The 20,109-nt window shown below is 36.6% G+C and overlaps 1 protein-coding gene across 12 annotated transcripts in view; it reads right to left on the reverse strand.

The window, feature by feature from the left end:
* Nucleotides 1–20,109, reverse strand: part of epb41a (erythrocyte membrane protein band 4.1a) — a 100,889-nt gene that overhangs the window by 70,002 nt on the left and 10,778 nt on the right. For 4 of the 12 annotated variants that reach the window (XM_048201967.1, XM_048201966.1, XM_048201965.1 and 1 more), the window contains exon 1: nt 4,459–4,633. The exons of 2 other annotated variants lie outside the window; for them this stretch is intronic. The gene's annotated coding sequence lies outside the window, so the exon portion shown is untranslated. Of the gene's footprint in view, nt 1–4,458; nt 4,638–20,109 lie in introns of those variants that run through there. 6 more of the 12 variants (XM_048201959.1, XM_048201971.1, XM_048201960.1 and 3 more) reach the window with 3 other exon arrangements.

Consider the following 20,109-nt stretch of genomic DNA (forward strand, 5'->3'; position numbering starts at 1 on the left):
AAAAGTAATACAGGTTTAGAAATTTCTTTCTTAGAAGTTGAGATGAGGGTCGTCAACTGAGTATAACTTTCATTTTTAAAGGAACTATTCCTTTAAGACACATATGCACACTATTTTGGCTCTTGATGGGATGTGTAACAAAACTTTCTTCCTCTGGGTGCATCATCTCATACAGTAATTGCTTCTTCCCCTGTGCTCACTGATGCCACACTAACAGAGGCACTTTGGGACTACGGTGACAGTAAACAATAGGAAGACAGAGTAAACAGTGTAGTAGAATGTCTAAGTGCTATACGCTTTTGTAACTGGATGCAGAAAGTGAGCTTAAGACTGGAAAGCGGCTTTAAAATTAATCGGGGTCCTGTGCGGGATTACAGAGAATCTCTCTCTCTCTCTCTCTCTCTCTCTCTCTCTCTCTCTATATAGATGTATAAATGTAGGGGGAGCAAGCATCTGGATCTCACTGTCAGTTCTTCTTGCTCTCACTGTCATGTTGGTCTCCATCTTTAGACACCCAGCTTCTGCTCACCCTGGGCTCAAAGGACAGGAGCCAGCTGTGAATGACCCAGAAAACCCCAGCCTGAGCAAACCAGATTTACATGTGCTACAGACACAGAAATTAGAAACATGGTGACGGTATATCATTTTTTGCCCATTTAAAGCTTAACTGTGTATTTTTTTCTGACTTTTAATATGCTGAGACTGTAAGTAAGCTATTAGGCTGACTTTCTGAATACGTTTACATACACTTTAAAAGTTTAGGTCGAACAAAATATATAATTTGTCTTTTTAAAATGTCATGAAAATGCTTTAGTACACATGAAATAAAGTCAAACTACCAAACCTAGATAATGTGATTGTAGCTTGGCATTATTTGAACTGATTGATCTGAAAGAATGAGCTACGGAGCCCCGCACATGCCATTCAAGAAAAAAAAAAATGTAATTGTGCGCACGATTTACTATTTCATTCTCTCGATTTACTAATTCAGGCGCACAATTTACTAATTCATTCCCTCAATTTACTAAATCGTGCACACGATTTACTAAAACATGCACACAATTTACTAATTCATTCCCTCAATTTACTAAATCGTGCGCACGATTTACTAAAACGCGCACAATTTACTAATTCATTCCCTCAGTTTACTAAATCGTGTGCACAATTTACTAAAACATGCGCACAATTTACTAATTCATTCCCTCAATTTACTAAATCGTGGGCACGATTTACTAATTCATTCCCTCAATTTACTAAATCGTGCGCACGATTTACTAAAACGTGCACACGATTTACTAAAACGTGCACAATTTACTAATTCATTCCCTCAATTTACTAAAACATGCGCACAATTTACTAATTCATTCCATCAATTTACTAAATCGTGCGCACGTTTTACTAAAACATGCGCACGTTTTAGTAAATCGAGGAAATGAATTAGTAAATCGTGTGCACGATTCAGCCTACTATTTTTTTCCTGCACGTCATGTCCGGGGCTCCGTAAAGAGCTGACGTTAAAAAGAGCTGTATTTCTTCCCATACGGTATTTTTATTTTTTTTATTTTTCTGGCCAAAATATATTTTAAATATATGCTAATAATATATGTTGTAAAACAGTGATGCATAGGGAAATAAATGGCAAAATATATTACAAAATATATATCAATGGACAAAAAAATACATTTCCAACCAAAAAATACATTATGCAAAATATATTTTAGACAATGTAAATATATTTTAAAAATATGTTATTATTTTTAATAAATATATTAAAAAAAGGAAATAGAGAATCTATTTTAGTAGTATATTTTTGGCCATTTTTGTATGTTTTGGAAATGTTTTGTATATTTATATGAAAATATGATATTCCAAATGTTTGATTACACTTGTGTTATGTGTTTACATCATGTTGCAACGTGGAAGTAAGCTAACATCCAATTCATTTGCTGCTTTAGGCAAATAATGGGAAGAATAACAAAATAAATGGTCAAATAATTTGTGCTACAAACCAGTTTGTTGACAAAAATAAATTAAAATAATAAGATAAGAACTAAAAGTTTGAAATATCAAGCCACATAACAAGACAGTTTTTGTACATCTAAAATAAATGGAAGCAGATGAGACCGGAAAGCCTCACAATCAAGTTACAACAGCTACACCCGCTCTTACATTAAGAAAAGTTAAATACTTGGACATGAAGACTGTAGCTCTACACACAAAAAAACGCTGCAGCCTTATTATACTTGCATGTATGTAAACCTATGTAACCAGCAACCACGCAGTACATTTTAACAACAACCTAGCAACACCCTCGCAACCATCAAGAACAACCTAACCTTCTGAATTTTGTAAGCACAACTCACATTTACTTAAGAGTAAAAAACTAGTTGTTTTTGTAATCCCATTTTGTGCCATTAATGGTGCCAAAATTACACACTTTACCTTTAAAGACCCTCTAGATTTAAATACACACAAGATTGAAGTAAGACAAAGATTTGATAAACCAAATTAAGAGGCTAATTTTCATCCAAACTGCTATAGACAGACCAAATGTGACCAAATTAACAAGATTGAGAGGTTCCTCTTGGGACCACTGAAGGGCAAGTGGCTGTAGAGGAGGCCCTAAATGTGCACACACACTGGGGCTCAGGAGGATGAACTCAGAACAATCAAACCAATCAATGACCACATGGTCGCACAGGCCGCCACAGTGCACCTGATCTCCATGGACACAAAACGGATGGGGGCGGTCGCTCGAGACAGTGAGAATAAAACAGACATATTGAAGCAGAAAGACACAATGGAGGAGCAGAAAGATAGGAAAAAGAAGAACTTTTTTTTTTTTTTAAATTACTCAAAATATATTGTGTAACTTGATTTAGGAAAATAAAATGTTGTTTGCAACTTAGCAGAGCTGCTTTTCTCAAAAGCATTGTGAGCTAAGTTGGGCCCCAAACAATAATATTTCAACTATTAACACTACAGGTGTGCATAGGCTCATGAACACACACAAGAACTTATACTGTAATTCTGCTAAGAATGTCTAATTCAGCATAACCAGCAGCGTCTACAAACACACACACCCTAGTGTTGTGTTAAACTTCCATCTGAACTGAACTGCATAATGTGCAGAAGTTGCTGGGCCATCAAGAACACACAAATGTCAGGAAAGACCTCAAGGAACTGTAGTCCATTGCAGTGACTAAGAGTGTCTACTTCACATTCACTTGTGCTATAGACACAGATATTCCTGAGTGCTTTTGCTGCATGGCAGAACAATAACAAAGACCATGCAAAGAACATGTGCGTTCAGAAAATCACATCAGAGAGAACATTGTTCAATCAAAAGGAAAAGGCGCTTTTTATTACACATCTCTGTCATTTTTTTCATACAAATACATGGGAAGGCTTACAGCACATCAATTTATAAATGAGGTTTGATTGCATAACATTTCTGAATGGGCAGAGGCTGAAGCCAAAGCCTCAGAAACAATAAAGTGAAGGTAGCTATTACAATAACATGGCCTCTGGGTTAGAAATGCAATGCAGAGTCTCCAAAAACTCACAGCATGAGATTTGTTGACTTCAAGACTGTTAGTCTTTATGCCACATCCAGTGTCACAGGGCCTCTAAATATCATAATACCAGCTTTGCAGTTCTCCCACAGACTGATAATGCAAAAGGACAGGTAGCTCATATTTCCTTTTTGCACTGTTTAAAGCAAAACTGTGCAAAAACTGATCTGAAACATGAATTTTGTTGGTGTAATGCAGCCAGGGTTATTCTGTCATATTGAATAATATTGCTGACTCAATCAATAAAACACGTTTAAATTACCTGACAAATCATTTTACAGTGAAGAAAGAAAGAAAGCTAACTTGAGCGCCTTTTAATTTGAGGATATATGATTTATTTATCCTAACGTTACCCCTATCAACCGCATTGTGCACAACAAGCTTTAGTATTAAACAATGACAAAGCAAGCATTGTTTACAGTAAATATACCTGCATGAAGTACACATGCGCTTTATTCTGATACAGCCTCACGGGACAATTTCCCACGACACGACACGACCGAACGAACATAAACTACACAGAAATGAACCCTCTTCGAGACGCAAGTTGTTGTATACTAAATCAAAGCACATAAAATGAAAACATTTGCCATGAGTGTCTTAAACTATACAACATATGTGGGATACAGAGAGCCAACCAGCAGTGCACCGAAACAATACAATAAATCAGAGCGCTCAACAAACGACTATAACTTTAAAGCGTTTGTAGTTTTTTGACAGCTGTCGATCAAAATGCTTTGATATTGAGTATCATAGTGCGTGAGCAGGTGCGCGTGAATGGAATGTCTGAAAATGGCGCCGAATGTGAAAAAAAATGTCAACAGATTCCCGTCCTCGCGAGCATCACACAATACATAATCCAGCAGAAAGATTTCCCTCTTACCTTTCCCTTTAATTCATCAACGGGTAGAATTAATCCACTACAAAACAGCCTGAAACCGCTTTTCCACAGATTTCACACAAACAAACCCATGTACAAATTATCCAACCTTTTTTAAAACGGTGTTTAGATTCTAGTAAAAAGGGGGAGCTATCTATGCAATGAGCCAAGCGTATTTGTAAAAGCGACAAATGGGAGACGAGCAGAGGTAGAAATGAGCCAATCAGATGCGAGATCACTGAGCTTCGGTCCCTGGCGCTAAGGCTGCAGCAGCAGCATCGTAACCAAGGAGACTCTGAAACGGGATCAATTGGATTCGTTTTGTAACTGTTTCATTTCAGCTGCTACTTTGTTTCCAGAATAGGCATGACTGACTGAAAAATGAACAACATTTTATCAGTTTTTAGCTCATTACAGTCTATCTTCCAAATAAAATATGTGCCGCAAATTTCAGGTGAAAAAAAGTGTTCGACTCAACTGGATTCATTAATCTCAGAAATTTACATAATACGTTCTTCTGTTTTTGTGATAGTGCAAGCAACTTGTTCTACCAGTGGGGGAAAAAAAAAAAAAAAAAAAAAAAAAAAACGTATTTTTGGTCTCACTTTATACACGTTAACTTCTATATAGTACTAAAATTGAATAAATAATTTGATTCACTGCACTTATTTTGTATATGCATGTTTTTACATTGAATTTATATTTAAAAAACCAAAACAAAAACTATTTCTTGACAGAACCTGAGAAGTCGGTGCCAGCTGTTATCACAATAATAGACATTTCTGATCCTTCTCAGGCTATAAAATTAATTTCAACAAGTCTGAAGCATTGCCCCTTGGTGAATTTGGCAATATTAATGCCTTGCCCAGTTTCCCATTTAGGTGGTCAGTTGAGGGGTTCTGTTATTTGGGAATTCATGCCCCTGCAAACTTAATTAGGCTACTACATCTTAACGACACCTCTGAGGAAATAAATAAATAAATAAATAAGATAAGGAATGCTTTACATTGGCAGGAATATGAATTGTGATCTGGAAAAACATTTCTCAAGGTTTATCTGGCATAAAAAGAAACCAAGGCTGAAAATCTCCAAACTGTAATTACCAATCATGATGGTGTTCTTGCCCTCCCTAATATTCATTTCTATTTTAGAATCCTTCTAAACTGGTGTCAGGACATGCAGTCAACTACGCATATTGATTTATTTTATTAACCTTGCCTTATTCTCCGGTTACTGGGGCACTAAGTAAAATTATTTTAAGTAGGCCTGAGAAGAAATGTCTGGAAGAAATATTTTGGTAACATCCCTGAGAACAAAGAGTGGGAGAAGGTCTTGGGTACATATGGGTATATTTATTTGCAATAACACAAGAGAAACACAGTATAAAATTGTTCATCGCTTGCATTGCACCCCTTACATACTAAATTAATCTGCAAAAGCCATCAATTTGCCCAAAGTGTAAGAGTAATGTTACACACCGCCATATTCATTATGTTCGTTAGTCTCACGATTCTGGAGCAAGGCCCAATTATTTGGCTATACTATGTGTAAAGACCCATGGTTCTTCTTCATCCTCTAGGTCTGGTATGCAATTACTTGACACTTGCACAGAAGTTGCTTTATATTTATACAAAATTGTATTTTACTTCATTGGATTAAAGACAAACCACCATCAATTCACCAGTGGTTTCAAGAGATTTACAGTATACTTCCATCTGAAAGAATTCAGTCAGGCAGACGTAACTTGGAAAATGTAGTAATTTCAAATTTATTGCTGTCTAATGATTCAATCACATAACCCATATATGAAGTTGAATTGAATGAAAGAACATGACAGATGGATGGATGGATGGATAAATGGATGTTTTGGATGAATGAATCAATGAACCTCACAAAATTAACTTTGAGACTATCTGATTGGGTCACTTAAAAATTATTTAATTTCATCATATTGAAGTTACATTAACAAATTATATTTGTGTAACTTAATTAATTCTTGTAGGACCAATGTACACTATTAAATCATGTAAATTCAACACACTTTTTTTCAGTGTGTTGTCATGTATGCAAACTAGTGGTTATGTATGTTTCTATCCTCTCTCCTATAAAAGCTGCAGTTTAACATGTAACTGTTTTTTTTAAATATATAGAATTTTGATGTGTTATATTGTATTATTTCCTTTTAGAAAACCAATAAACATTTAATTTAGAGGAAAAAAATACCTACATGTAATTACAGTTATTAATTTCTCTATAATAATCTATAATTACACTGTTAACCCTTCCCTTACACCTTAACCCTAGCCATACCACGAAACCTGTCCCTAACCTTAATTGTATTCCAGCAAAATTATTTTGCAATACATCATGAACACAATAAGTCCATACCTAGCAATTATTTGCCACAAATCTCAGATAAAAGCTATCTGGTGTAGTTCAGGTTCAGCTATATAAGGTTTCCCCTGCTATTAATGAGCATGTAATGTCTTCATAGGATTGTAAATCTCAGCATTTTGTCTAACCACACAATAATCATGACTGGAGGGTTGGGTGTGTTCCCTCTGCCCTCAAAATACACCATCATCCATCACTGCTAGTAAATAATGCATAAAGGTGCCGCCCTAGCAACTGCACAAACAAAAAGTGCATGTGCACCCTTATTTGTTTTGTAAGCATTTAGCCAAGAAAAAAAAATGTCACAAATATGTATTATTGTTTTGTTAAAACCTAAGAGGGACCTATAGCACTGGCCCTTCCCTTGGATAATGTAAAGGGCAGGTGCTTTGCAATACATCTGCTAAAACAAAGTGACAGCACCAACCAGACAGTCAAAGTCCCCAGAGATGGGTGCAACAGAAAGGAGACACTCACACCCCACCCCACCCTGTCCCGTCCCTCCAGAGCCTTCTGCATCTCCTCCCCACCCCCAGACCTTCTCCATTAACATCTGTGATAGTGGGCACCAGCTGGGCACGAAACCCCTAATTACTGCTCTGTCAACCACCACAGCATTAGTCAAATATCTCTAACCTGACAGGCCATAGGAGACCTCCTACTAGAGAATGAATGATGTCATGTCAGACATGCTCACACCAATATGGCCAAGAGATTTTGGGGATCGTTAGTGCAGCCAAAAATTGTCAACACACTGGCTGTGTTTCAAACACAACCCATTACACCCAGAACCCATAACAGGGATGTCTGGTCTTTATTCATACCATTACATTTACATATAGTAATGAAGTTAACATTTTGTAATAATTATCATTAATAACATGAAAGTAAAGAAAGTAGGAAGAAAAGAAGAAAAATATTATCAGTATTATGCACAACAAAAGCATTGATGGCATTATTGCAGATACAGTCAAACCAAAATGTATTCAGACACCTTGAACATTTCATTCATTAATACAGTTTATTCACTATAGTTTAAAGAAATTGGTAATAAAATATAAAAAATTAATCTTAATTATGTCAGATAACACTTAAGCAAAACATGGTCAGGTGTCTGAATAATTTTTGGTTCCACATTTTTATCAGTTTTACTGGTAGTCCACTGTATGAAGAATTTTTGTGTATAATATGTCACAGTTTACTTTATTTTGCTATCCTCACTTACATAAATGAACTATAGTGTCCTAAACCCACTATTAAAATATATAATAAATATCAAAAATGTCTGAATAATTTTTGTTTTGACTGTATATACAATGTCCCTGTGTTTTCTAATGTTGTGCAATGTTTCCTATGTTGTGCAATGAGCATCATAACTGTTCATATAAATATAATAATTATAAATGTGGTCTTTATTAATAATATTATAAGTATTATTATCTCTGAAATATGTGATGCAATGCATTATGAACTGTATCTGCTGTAATTTCTCTTGTCAGTTGGTTCTTAAAAAATAACTTTTCCAAACGTTCTAGAGGAGCTCATTGCTCAGAGGTAAGATAGAGCTAGTCATAGTTGTAAGGCAATAACTATAAAATATAAATCTTAACAGTTGGGCATCATACAAAATTTAAATCTAAAATAAAATAAATATTAAATATATAACTTTTTTTTTTTTTAAATAATAATAATTTGTTTTTGGAAAACAAAAAAAGGCTGATGTGATGAAAACATCCACAATAAATGCTCTCACTCTTCCTCTGGGTGTTTTTGAGTTTTACTGTGTCCTGCTGGGATGAGGAATTTTCCTTTTTTTTTTTTTTTTTTTGCATGTTGTTAATCCAGAGCTCAAGCCAGTGACCACCTGTTCCTCCATTTCCCAATCTGACTCTCTGCTGCCATCTGCTGACAGTAATATGTAAAACTGCATGGGAGCTAATACTTTAAAGGGTTAGTTCACCCAAAAATGAAATTTCTGTCATTAATTACTCACCCTCATGTCGTTCCAAACCCGTAAGTCATTTGTTCATCTTCGTAACACAAATCAAAATATTTTTTTGAAATTCGAGAGGTTTTTTATCTCCCATAGAAAGCAACGAAATGACCACATTCAAGGTCCAGAGAAGTAGTAAAGACATTGCTAAAATAGTCAATGTGACTACAGTGGTTCAATGATTAATGTTACGAAGCATCGAGAATACTCTGTGCGCGAAAACGAACAAATTTGTAACAAAAACAAAAATAACAAATTTATTCAACATTTTTTCCATCTTCCCTGTTTGTCGCCAACTCTGGCTCCTGTTTCAGCATCACACTTATGCGTTGTGGTGCTCACGTGAACAGCGTCAGCCAATACTGAGCCTGTGTCCAGATGTAAAAACGGAAGCTCTGCACTGCATTCACTGCACCAACTGCGTTAATTTGTGTTCCGAAGATGAACAAAGGTCTTGCGTGTTTGAAACGGCATGAGGGTGAGTAATAAATGACATTCATTTTTCAATGAACTAACCCTTTAATGTCATTTTTTGAATCTCTAGGCACGTGCCTATGCTGGCATGTCCAGAGGGGCCAATTACAATAAGGAGAAACAATATATATTTTTATATATTATTATTATTATTATTATTTCACTCTAATACTAAAACTCTGTAAGAAAATTACTTAGTAAATTAATAAAAATTAAAATATTTTCACTGTCGAAATTTTTGAAAATTTGTATCTCCATATTTTGACATTTTATTTTTTCTTCATAAATCATTGGCTGGTCATCCATTAAGTCTGTCTGTGGGTTTTTCAAATATTTAACAAATGAAAAGTATTAAAAAGAGCTGTGACTGAATCTTGTATGTCCATTGGCTCCTCAAACTGTCAGTCAAACCTAACTCCACCCACCTCAATCTTGAATGAAGAACAGCACACATTTTGGACATAATTGTTTGTTTACAAAGCAAAGGTAAATAAAGAACTGTTTATTCAAGAAACATAAAAAAAATCCTAATAAAAAGATGCATTCTTTAGAAAATGTAGAAAATAATTAATAAAGGAGTGTGTTTGATATATCAAGGAAAACCTTTTTCTTGTTGCTATATTAAAACTATTTTCACCCTCTATTTGCACTATTTCCAGTTTTTCAAAGACAGAAATTCTACACGAATTATACAGTCAATGAGCAATTAACATATATAACATAAAATGAATGGCATTGACCCAAACATTCATATAGCTTCCTAATGACCCGCAATATGCATGCACCTGTAAAATAAAGCTTAGTGTGTAGTAATGCTTTGAAGAAAATGTATACAGTAAATGCTAAAAGATCATTGCAAAGGTAGTTAAATGTTGACACATTGAATCTCTTGTATGTAATTACTTTGGCTGCGTGTTTAGCCATGAAACAGACACATACAGTATTTACAGATGACTCAATCATCAAACCCTCGTCCCTTGGTCCTGTTAAAGTCATGGAAAACATAAATTCAAAAAAGGAATGTAATTTAATCTTTAATGCCTTATTTTAATTAAAAAAATAATAATTTAATAGGCATTTCTGAAATTGCAAAACCTTTTTCTTATAAGCAGTGTGCACTCCTTGCACACTTTTTATCGATCAGTTGTTCCCAGTTCCCACCATCTGTCAGTCTGAACAGTGTGAAAAGCTTTTATAGGGCTGTGGTGATAACCTATTCAGCCTAAGGTTTTGTGTTTCAGGCCTCATCACTGACAGCACAGATGAGACTGATCTAATTCTCAGTACAGTGTCATCTGTCTGATATTGGTACTTCCTGAATCCCCGTAAAAGCAATTTAAAAGCAATTTCCTCACTTTAACCAAATGTAACTCTTAAAAAACAAGTATTATGAAATCAATGCATAAGAGAGCATACATTTTTGATTTCTTGGTCTTGTTTACACAGTCAGTATTTAGCACAGGGATGACGGATACCACACTGCATTAAAGTGATAGTTTGCCCAAAAATAAAAATTCTATAATTAATTACTCACCCTCATGTTGTTCAAAACCCGTAAGACTTTTGTTCATCTTCTGAACATCAAATGAAGATCTTTTTAAAGAAATCTGAGAGCTTTCTGTCCCTCCATAGACAGCTACTGTACAAGACTACTCCATAAAGAGATCGTAAAACTAATCCATATAAATTAAGTGGCTTAGTCCAAATTTTCTGATCACTTGATCACTTTATATGATGAACAAATTGCATTTAGGCTTTTATTCACATATTAACACTGATCAGCGAACATACAGGTGCATCTCAATAAATTAGAATATCATGAAAACGTTTTTTTTTCTGTAATTTAATTCAAAAAGTAAAACTTAAATATATTCTAGATTTATTAGACATAAAGTAAAATATTTCCAGACTTTTTTATTCTCATTTTGATGATTACAGCTTGCTGCTCATTAAAATCAAAAAATCAGTATCTCAAATTATTAGAATATTTAATTTCAAGTTTTATTAAATTACCATTCTCAGGGTATAAATACTGGGTTTAGGTCAGTAATCCCAACAGCAGTAATGGGGAAGTCTGCTGACTTGGCAGTTGTCCAGAAGACGATCATCAAGAGCCTCTACAATGAGGGTAAGCCACAGAGGGTCATTGCTGAAAGAGCTGGCTGTTTGCAGAGTGCTGTGCCAAAACATATTCATGGAAAGTTGACTGGAAGGAAAAAGTGTGGTAGGAAAAGGTGTACAAATGAAAGGAATGGCCGCAGGCTTGAGTATATTGTCAGGTGAAGCTGATTTAAGAACTTGGGAGAGCTTCAAAAGGAGTGGACTGAAGCTGGAGTCAGTGCATCAAGAGCCACCACACACAGACGTCTTCAGGAAATGGGCCACAACTGTCACATTCCACTTACCAAGCCACTTCTGAACCGAAGACAATGTCAGAAGCATCTTACCTGGGCTAAGGAGAAAAAGAACTGGACTGTTGCTCAGTGGTCCAAAGTCCTCTTTTCAGATGAAAGTAAATTTTGTATTTCATTTGGAAATCAAGGTCCCAGTGTCTGGAAGAAGAGTGGAGAGGCACAGAAACCATGTTGCTTGAAGTCCAGTGTGAAGTTTGATTGTGATCAGTGATGATTTGGGCTGCCATGTCATCTGCTGGTGTTGGTCCACTGCGTTTTCTGAAGTCCACAGTCAACGCAGCCATCTACCAGGAAATTTTAGAGCACTTCATTCTTTCTTCTGCTGACTTTATGGAGATGCTGATTTCATTTTCCAGCAGCATTTGGCACCTACCCACACTGCCGAAGGTACCAAAAGCTGGTTCAGTGAACCCCATAGAGAATCTATGGGGTATTGTCAAGAGGAAGATGAGAGACACCAGACCCAACAATGCAGATGACCTGAAGGCCGCTATCAAAGCAACCTGGGCTTCCATTACACCTGAGCAGTGCCACAGGCTGATTGCCTCCATGCCACGCCACATTGATGCAGTAATTCATGCAAAAGGAGGCCTAACCAAGTATTGTGTGCATAGAAATGAACATACTTTTCAGAAGCCTGACATTTCTGTTTAAAATATCCTTTTTTTATTGATCTTATGAAGTATTCTAATTTATTGAGATAGCGACTTGGTGGGTTTTTGTTAAATGTGAGCCAAAATCATCACAATTAAAAGAACCAAAGACTTAAAGTACTTCAGTCTGTGTGCATAGAATTTATTTAATACACAAGTTCCACAATTTGAGTTGAATTACTGAAATAAATTAACTTTTCCACAACATTCTAATTTATTGAGATGCACCTGTACACAGAAGCTCAACCAAACCTGAATGTAGTGCGAGAACAAATCTCTTCAGGAAGCTCAAACACTCAAATGTGCTGCTTAACACACAAGAATTAACTTAACTGGTCTTCGCAAGCGTCAGCTTCCATTTACCAGAACGTGTTTGAGTTGATGAATGTTTATATGTGAATAAAAGCCTAAATTCAGTCTTTTCATTAAATAAAGCGATCGTGTCTCTTTAGAAAATTTGGACTAAACCACTCAATTCATATGCATTAGTTTTATGATCTCTTTAAAAAGTTTTGAAGCGTCAAAGTGGTAGACGTGTAGTTGTCTATGGAGGGACAGAAGGCTCTCAGATTTTATCAAAAAGATCTTCATTTGTGTTCTGAAGATTAAAGAAAGTCTTACAGGTTTGGAACGACATGAGGGTGAGTAATTAATGACAGAATTTTCATTTTTGGATGAACTATCCCTTTAGGCAAATGTGGAGTTCATTGAGGGAACCATGATGTGACCTGCAACAATGAATAGCCAGTCTTTGTTCAGCTGAGCTTTGCAAATCTCAATATAAAGAAAGGAAGTAATATGTCGAACTCACCACAAATCACAGCGAGTCATTTCCAACAAAATCAGCAGCCAATGAAGGATAATCCAGTCCAAGATGCGAAAGATAAAAAAGAGAGAAAGAGAAAATGTATCAGCAATACATATACAGCCAGACATAAAAGTATATTTTGTAAACTTTTTTTAGTCCAAGCTAATTTATCTGTCATTTAGTAAAATGTACTCATGTACTCATTTAAAAAACTAAAGAACCATGAACAAAATTACTAAAGGTAAAAGAAAACATGACACAAACTAAATGGTTCGTTTGCAAAGAGTACAAAAATTTTTGTGCACTGAATTACTGGCTGCAGACAGCACAAATCTATTGAAATTCGAAAGACATTTTATTTTTTGAACATTGAACTTTTGATTTCAAAGACAAAGACATTTTCATTTAGTTTTATACTAAGAATCATTGACTTCAAGGCTGCACATTGTCCACGACGACATTCAAAGGTCACATGACTTTTCCTGTCGTTAATAATTTACTGAAAAAGGATTTTTAAAAATATATTTTCCTACTAATTTCTACACCATAACATAGAAAAATGTATGTTTATTTTAAAATTTCCCAAATTTCCAACATTGATCATTCTCTCCACCTCAGCAGAATGAAAAAATTGAAGTCAGAAGAGAGAGTGAAAATATGAGCTAGCTCTCTATAAATACTTTCTCTTGCTCTTATCACTCACTAGTAAGGTTCAATATTTAATGATGCCAAAAATGAAACCAAACTCCCATTAAGTTGAAGACAGGTGGCTTGTGTGTCATTATCACGATGCTGCTTTTCTCTGCGGCCTTTCTTGTTCCCCTGAATTCCATTTCCAGAACATAATGAAGAACATGACTTGATCAACAAGAGCATGATATGAATGACACACCAAGTGATAGATTTATAGAGAAAAATATCTCAACCTAAACTCTGCTCACAACACAAAGCTATTGTATGACTTTAGTGGACTTTGAATATAGTACACAAAACATAGACTATTATTATGATCCTTATATGCCACTTTTTCTATCCTTTTTGGAGCTTAACAGCTACCCGTCACTCTATGCTTTTGTTATATGGAATATACTGCTAAACACTTTTAAATGTGAAGTGGGGATTACAGAGAAACCTTTAATACACAGGTACAAAAAGCTCCATGCTTAGACAACATGAGAACTACAGTTTACCACCTACTAAAGAGTATTAGCATGCCATAAGATTTCACCACAAAGGCTACTTTTCATCATAATAAAAATTGTTGACAGAAAACTTGGATACAATGCAAGTCTATGTATTACATAGACAACAATTTCATAAAATAATGGTGTATGACGTGTAGAATGAGCTGTTGTTGTTGTTGTGAATGAAGTGTCATAAATGACTGTCATGTTATTCCAAAGTTCTCCTACCACTCATCGTTTGTGAATTGCAGCAAGAGAGTGTTGCCCCACCAGTCCTCACTCCACAGTTTTCAATAGGCCTATTGCTTACAGTATTTTAACCTTTGTGAAAAAGAAGTGTACTTAATTGTACTGAATGTGCTTGTAGTGTACTTCAAATCTTAAAAGTATATTTAAAAAACTGTACTTGCAAATGATATAATATTAATTAAATAAAAGGCACTTAAGTGAACTTAAAGGGTTAGTTCACCCCAAAATGAAAAGTATGTCATTGATTACTCACCCTCATGTCGTTCCATACCCGTAAGACTTTTGTTCTTCTTCGGAATGCAAATTAATTATATATTTTAGATGACAGAATGCTGTCAGATTTCCTTCCATTGACTGCCTTTGCAAGTTCCACTTTGATGCTTCAAAAACTTCATAAAGAGACCGGAAACTAATCCATATGAATCAAGTGGTTTAGTCCAAATTTTCTGAAGAGAATCGATCGCTTGTTATGATGAACATATTTAATTTAGGCCTTTACTCGCATTGATCAGCGAACATAAGCAGAAGCTCAACCAAACCTGCTACATGCACGAGAACAAACCTCTTCTGGAAACTCAAACGTTCTGCGTAAATTAAATCTGTTCATCATAACAAGCAATCAAAGTGGAAGTTGCAAAGGTAGTCAATGGAAGGAAATCTGACAGCATTCTGTCATCAAAAATATCTTAATTTGTCTTCTGAAGAAGAACGAAAGTCTTATGGCTATGGAACGACATGAGGGTGAGTAATTTTCATTTTGGGTGAAATAACCCTTTAAAGAGTCCACTTTCATGACTGTTTCACACTTTTATAAAGTGCAATTTTGAATAATATCAAAATAAAAATGTTATTTCAAAGTTCATTTTAAATCATGTTTTAATAATATTTTGTCATGATCTAAAGTACACCTTTTTGATGTGTTGACTAGCATACTAAAGCACATATAAAGTGAAGTACTATGTAATTTGATATTGCAGTTAAAGTTAATATATTTTAAATGTACTAATTCATCAAAATGTGCAAATTCATCATTACAAATGTATTATTTAAAGACATGGTGTGCAAGATTCAACAGAAATTAAAGTATATTTTAGTTTACCATAAATGCTTGTCAATACATTCAATATTACATTTTGACAAAAGTAGAACACAGTAGAACTTGGAAGATGAGAGATGAGATGGACTAAGACACAGGAAGTTAAAATTTAATGGAATGGGGAGAGCAATAGATAAGAGAATGGGCTGCTTCCTGCGGCTTAGTCCAGGGCAGCTCTATACCAGTAAATATGTTCATCAAGGAGCATAAGCCCTGCTTTACACCGCAATCTGATAATTGAGCTTGCCAGCTCTCACCTGCCAAGCTTTACATGCGTAGGATGTTCACAAGGAAGCATATCCCTGCTTTAATCCCCAATGCCAATGTAATGAATTGAGGAGGGTGACAGATGAGGGAGTGGGCCACTTTCTGCAACTTAGTCCATCTCAACTCTCATCTTCCAAGCTCTACTGTGAAAAAAGAGTATACTAGAACCAACCCATTCAGAGCCATGCTTTAAAACCCAATTTGATAAATCGTGGTGGGCGACAGATGAGAGAATGGACCCGCTACTTGCGACTTAGTCCACTTAAGCTCTCAGCCACCAAGATCTACACCCATATATTGGTTCTCTTAGTGCGAGGAAGCATACTGAAGTCACAGGTCACCAAGCAGCTTAAAAGCTGAAGGGGTTGGAAATAACAAAATGAACATACGCTGAATGATTTTAGGAAGTGTGCTAACATAGATCAGAATATGTTTGCACTGCACTTTCCCTAACATCACCCAACCTCACAGGGGGTGTGTTAACATTGTTTTAGCAATGTCACCTCCAGAAATACTGGAGCGAGGGCAATTAACATAAAAATGGGTTGCAATATTGTACCGCAACTAGCCATTTCCCCATCGAAAACTTACCCTCAAGCATCACTTCGCATAAGGGCATGCTACTCCAGTAAGAGAGTACTTTTCACTGCGGCCATCACTGGCTACTTTTACATGGACACTTTTTGTTTTAGTCATAATGAATTCATTCTGATTGATGAATCCAAATGTAGTGTTTACATGAACGCTAAATAAAGTGATTGGGTTTATGTGTGTGTTTATATGTAACAAGCTTCAAATCGGAATTGATTTTATTGACGTGCACACTGCACGAATATACAGAGTTTCCCACTGTTTGCACATACTATTCTTCTACATTGCTTCTTTGTTTTAAAGAGCAGACTTAATATTTACCTATTTCGGGTCCTAATTGGGATACGACGAGAACATGACCCGTTGTTCTGTGCTGTTATATTTATCAAACAGTAAAAACGCAATTCCTACACCCAAAACAAGCCGTCTGTGAGGATGAGAGTGTGAAGTGAACACAGGTGGGTCAACGCTCTTGCTGCAATTCACAGATGATGAGTGGTAGGAGAACTTTGGTATAACATGGCAGTCATTTATGACACTTCATCACAACAACAACAGCTTGTTCAACGATTCATACATCATTACGCCATTTCTACGTCATTGCACATGCACAGTACTTTCTAGTTTTGGTTTTCAATGCGATCAAGTGTCCTTTCTATTGGATTAGAAAAGGTCTACACCACCCCTTTCAATCCGATTGAAATTTCATTTTGATCGAGCTCAATCAGATTGATTAAGGTGTTTACATGGAGGCTTTTCAGTTCGATTGAGACGTAAATCTGATTACTAATAAATTATTTGGTTGCATTTAAACACAGCCACTAACTGCTTTGAGTGGCAGTGAGGAGGAGGGGATGAGAGCCTAAGCACAGTCACCTAGCTTCAATCACCCGACTTCTGCCTCTTAGTCAAAATCATGGCCGTCAGGATGGGTTTCAGCTTCCTCCTAGCGTAACGCCTCTGCCCCCTACTCCAAACTCTTCTTCTGACCCTCCATCAGGAATTTTCCCTCAGTGAAGGGTCAGAGGGGCTGGATCCTGGACCTGGCAAGGAATACATTTACTGAATGCAGCGGACTGCATTCTTACCTCTCTAAACTTCTCCACCACTGTCTCAACTGCAGTTCCGAAGAGTCCAGAGGGCAAGACCAGAGCATCAAGGAGAAAATTCTTATCCTTCTCCCCAGTGCCTGATAAGTTCAGCCACAGTTGCCTCTCCATTGCCACCACAGCAGCCATAGAGCGGCCGATGGCATGGGCTGTCTGCTTAGTGGTGCCAAGGGCTAGATTTGTGGCTGCCTCAATCCTTTGCCCTGGTCCAAGTCTTTTAAAGGTCTGTTTGGTAGGCCTAAAAAACTGACATCACATGCAGATTTAACACAGCTTAGAAGGCAAGACGGGAGCCTTCAATGAGAATGCCAACCCAGTGGATAGATAGCAGGTGAGCGTCTCTTCTACCGGAGGCATCCTCACATATCCCTGCTCACACAGACCCTCCACATTCAAATAATTTGAATGTGCGGCAATAACTACATACTCAAGCAGAATATGGAGTTCTCCGCAACCTTGACACCATTTATGAGCCAACAGGAATCGCTCGTCTAAATGTCCATGGTTGACTTCCTGATTAAGGCTAGACCAGTTAGACCAAGCTCCAGTAACTCATCGTAGGCAGGGCTAACAGAGGAGGAGGCGGACTCACTAGCAGTATCCGCCTCAGCTCCCTCCATGTCTAGTTCTAAGGAACAGCATGCACTCAGACAAGCCGGAAGAGGCCGCAGAGCAGGCTTCTGGATCAGGCATGAGAGCCACGGAGCTAGTGGTAGAAGCTCAAGAAAGAGGAATTCCTCCATCAACTCCACCTGCAATCCACACGATCAGCAGATGCGGGCCAGAACCATGAGATGCAGATGCTTGGCTCCCATCTCTCGCAAAGAGATCCAAGCAGGAGTGAAGAATACAGACACAGATATATCCTCGCAGTTATGTGTTTATTGTCTTCAGGTTTCATCAGTCAAAATGTCTCTATCTGCAATTTATTCGTTTAGCTGTAGCAACATCTGATGTCCATATAAGGGATTTTCTGGAACGTCCTAAGTTTAATACTTCTATGAATCTCACTTGTGGACTTTCTGCGCGAGGGCGCCCTCTTTCTTCCAGTATGAATGAAACAGAAAAATTACATGAGAGTGTTTAATGAGTTCATTTGCCCATATAATCTTTAAAGGTGCAGTGTGTAAATTTTAGCGGCATCTAGCGATGAGGTTGCGAACTGCAACTAACGCCGCACACCCCTCGCACCCCTACCTTTCAGAGAAGCTACAGTGGCTGTCTGGTCGACACATCATCATCTGAGAGAGCAGAGAGGTTTCTTCTTACTTCTAACAAAGAACGGTCTCTGCTTCCAATAAACCAGACGACTACTACTACTACTACTTTGTGCATATTCAACGTAGTGACGATGTAAGCTGCCTCTAAAAACACAAACGATTTAGAAGAACAACATAGTGACGAAACTCGCTCTGTAGAGTGTTTGTCTGTTTAGGGCTGTTGTAGAAACATGCTGGCACATAATTGCGACTTGACATGCGGTGTATGAGATAGAAATGGCTCATTGTAAGGTAATAAAAACATAATGGTTCATTATGTTAGGTCTTTATGTACCACTGAAAACATAGTTATGTATATGTATATACATAAACATACATAGTTATGTATATGTATATTTCAATGTTGATTGAAAGATTAGATGGGCTTGCTCCTCCCTAAATTACATTTAGAAACTTTACTTAGGGAGGAGCGAGCCCATCTAATCTTTCAATCAACAGCCAGAGTATATAAGCAGCTGCTTTCCTCTCTTCAGTCTCAGCTGTTCCAGCATCCCTCCACCTCCCCAAACTCCACCTTCATCTCAGATACCTTGCCCTTTGTAATATCCTATATTTATTCACTGTAGGGGTATATCAGAGCTCGAGTTGAATCTGCTTCATCGAGCCCCTCATCAGTGGACAGCAAGCCAAATAAGTTAACCTAATACATTAAAGGTGCAAAATTTGTAAAATGTGTAAAATTTGGGAGGATTCTGATGTGAGATATATTGCTCACATCGCCTCATTTTGTTTAAAAATAGAAAAATAATACTTAAGTACTTTGTAACGTAGTAACTTGAGTAGTTTTTCAGAAAACCACTTATTTATTCTTACTTGAGTTATATTATTTTTCAGTACTTCAACTTGTATTCAAGTAAATTATTTCTTAAGTAGCAATACTTTTACTTAAGTAAAATGTTTTAGTACTCTTCCCACCACTGTTAAACAGAGGACACGACAATGTGCATGGTCTAAACTGTCCAGGGTATTGCCATTTCTTTTCTTTTTTTCTTTTTTTATAGAAAGAAATAAACACTGCACACACAAGCAAAGTGGCTTCCTGAAGATAACAAAGTTGATGAGGTTTAATACAGGCATCCTTTAATATGGCCAGGCACTTCATGTCACATCCATGAGACTGCCGTCGGCCATTGGTGTGATTT

The sequence above is a fragment of the Megalobrama amblycephala genome, linkage group LG9 (genome assembly GCF_018812025.1).
Source record: "Megalobrama amblycephala isolate DHTTF-2021 linkage group LG9, ASM1881202v1, whole genome shotgun sequence".
Lineage (NCBI taxonomy): Eukaryota > Metazoa > Chordata > Actinopteri > Cypriniformes > Xenocyprididae > Megalobrama > Megalobrama amblycephala.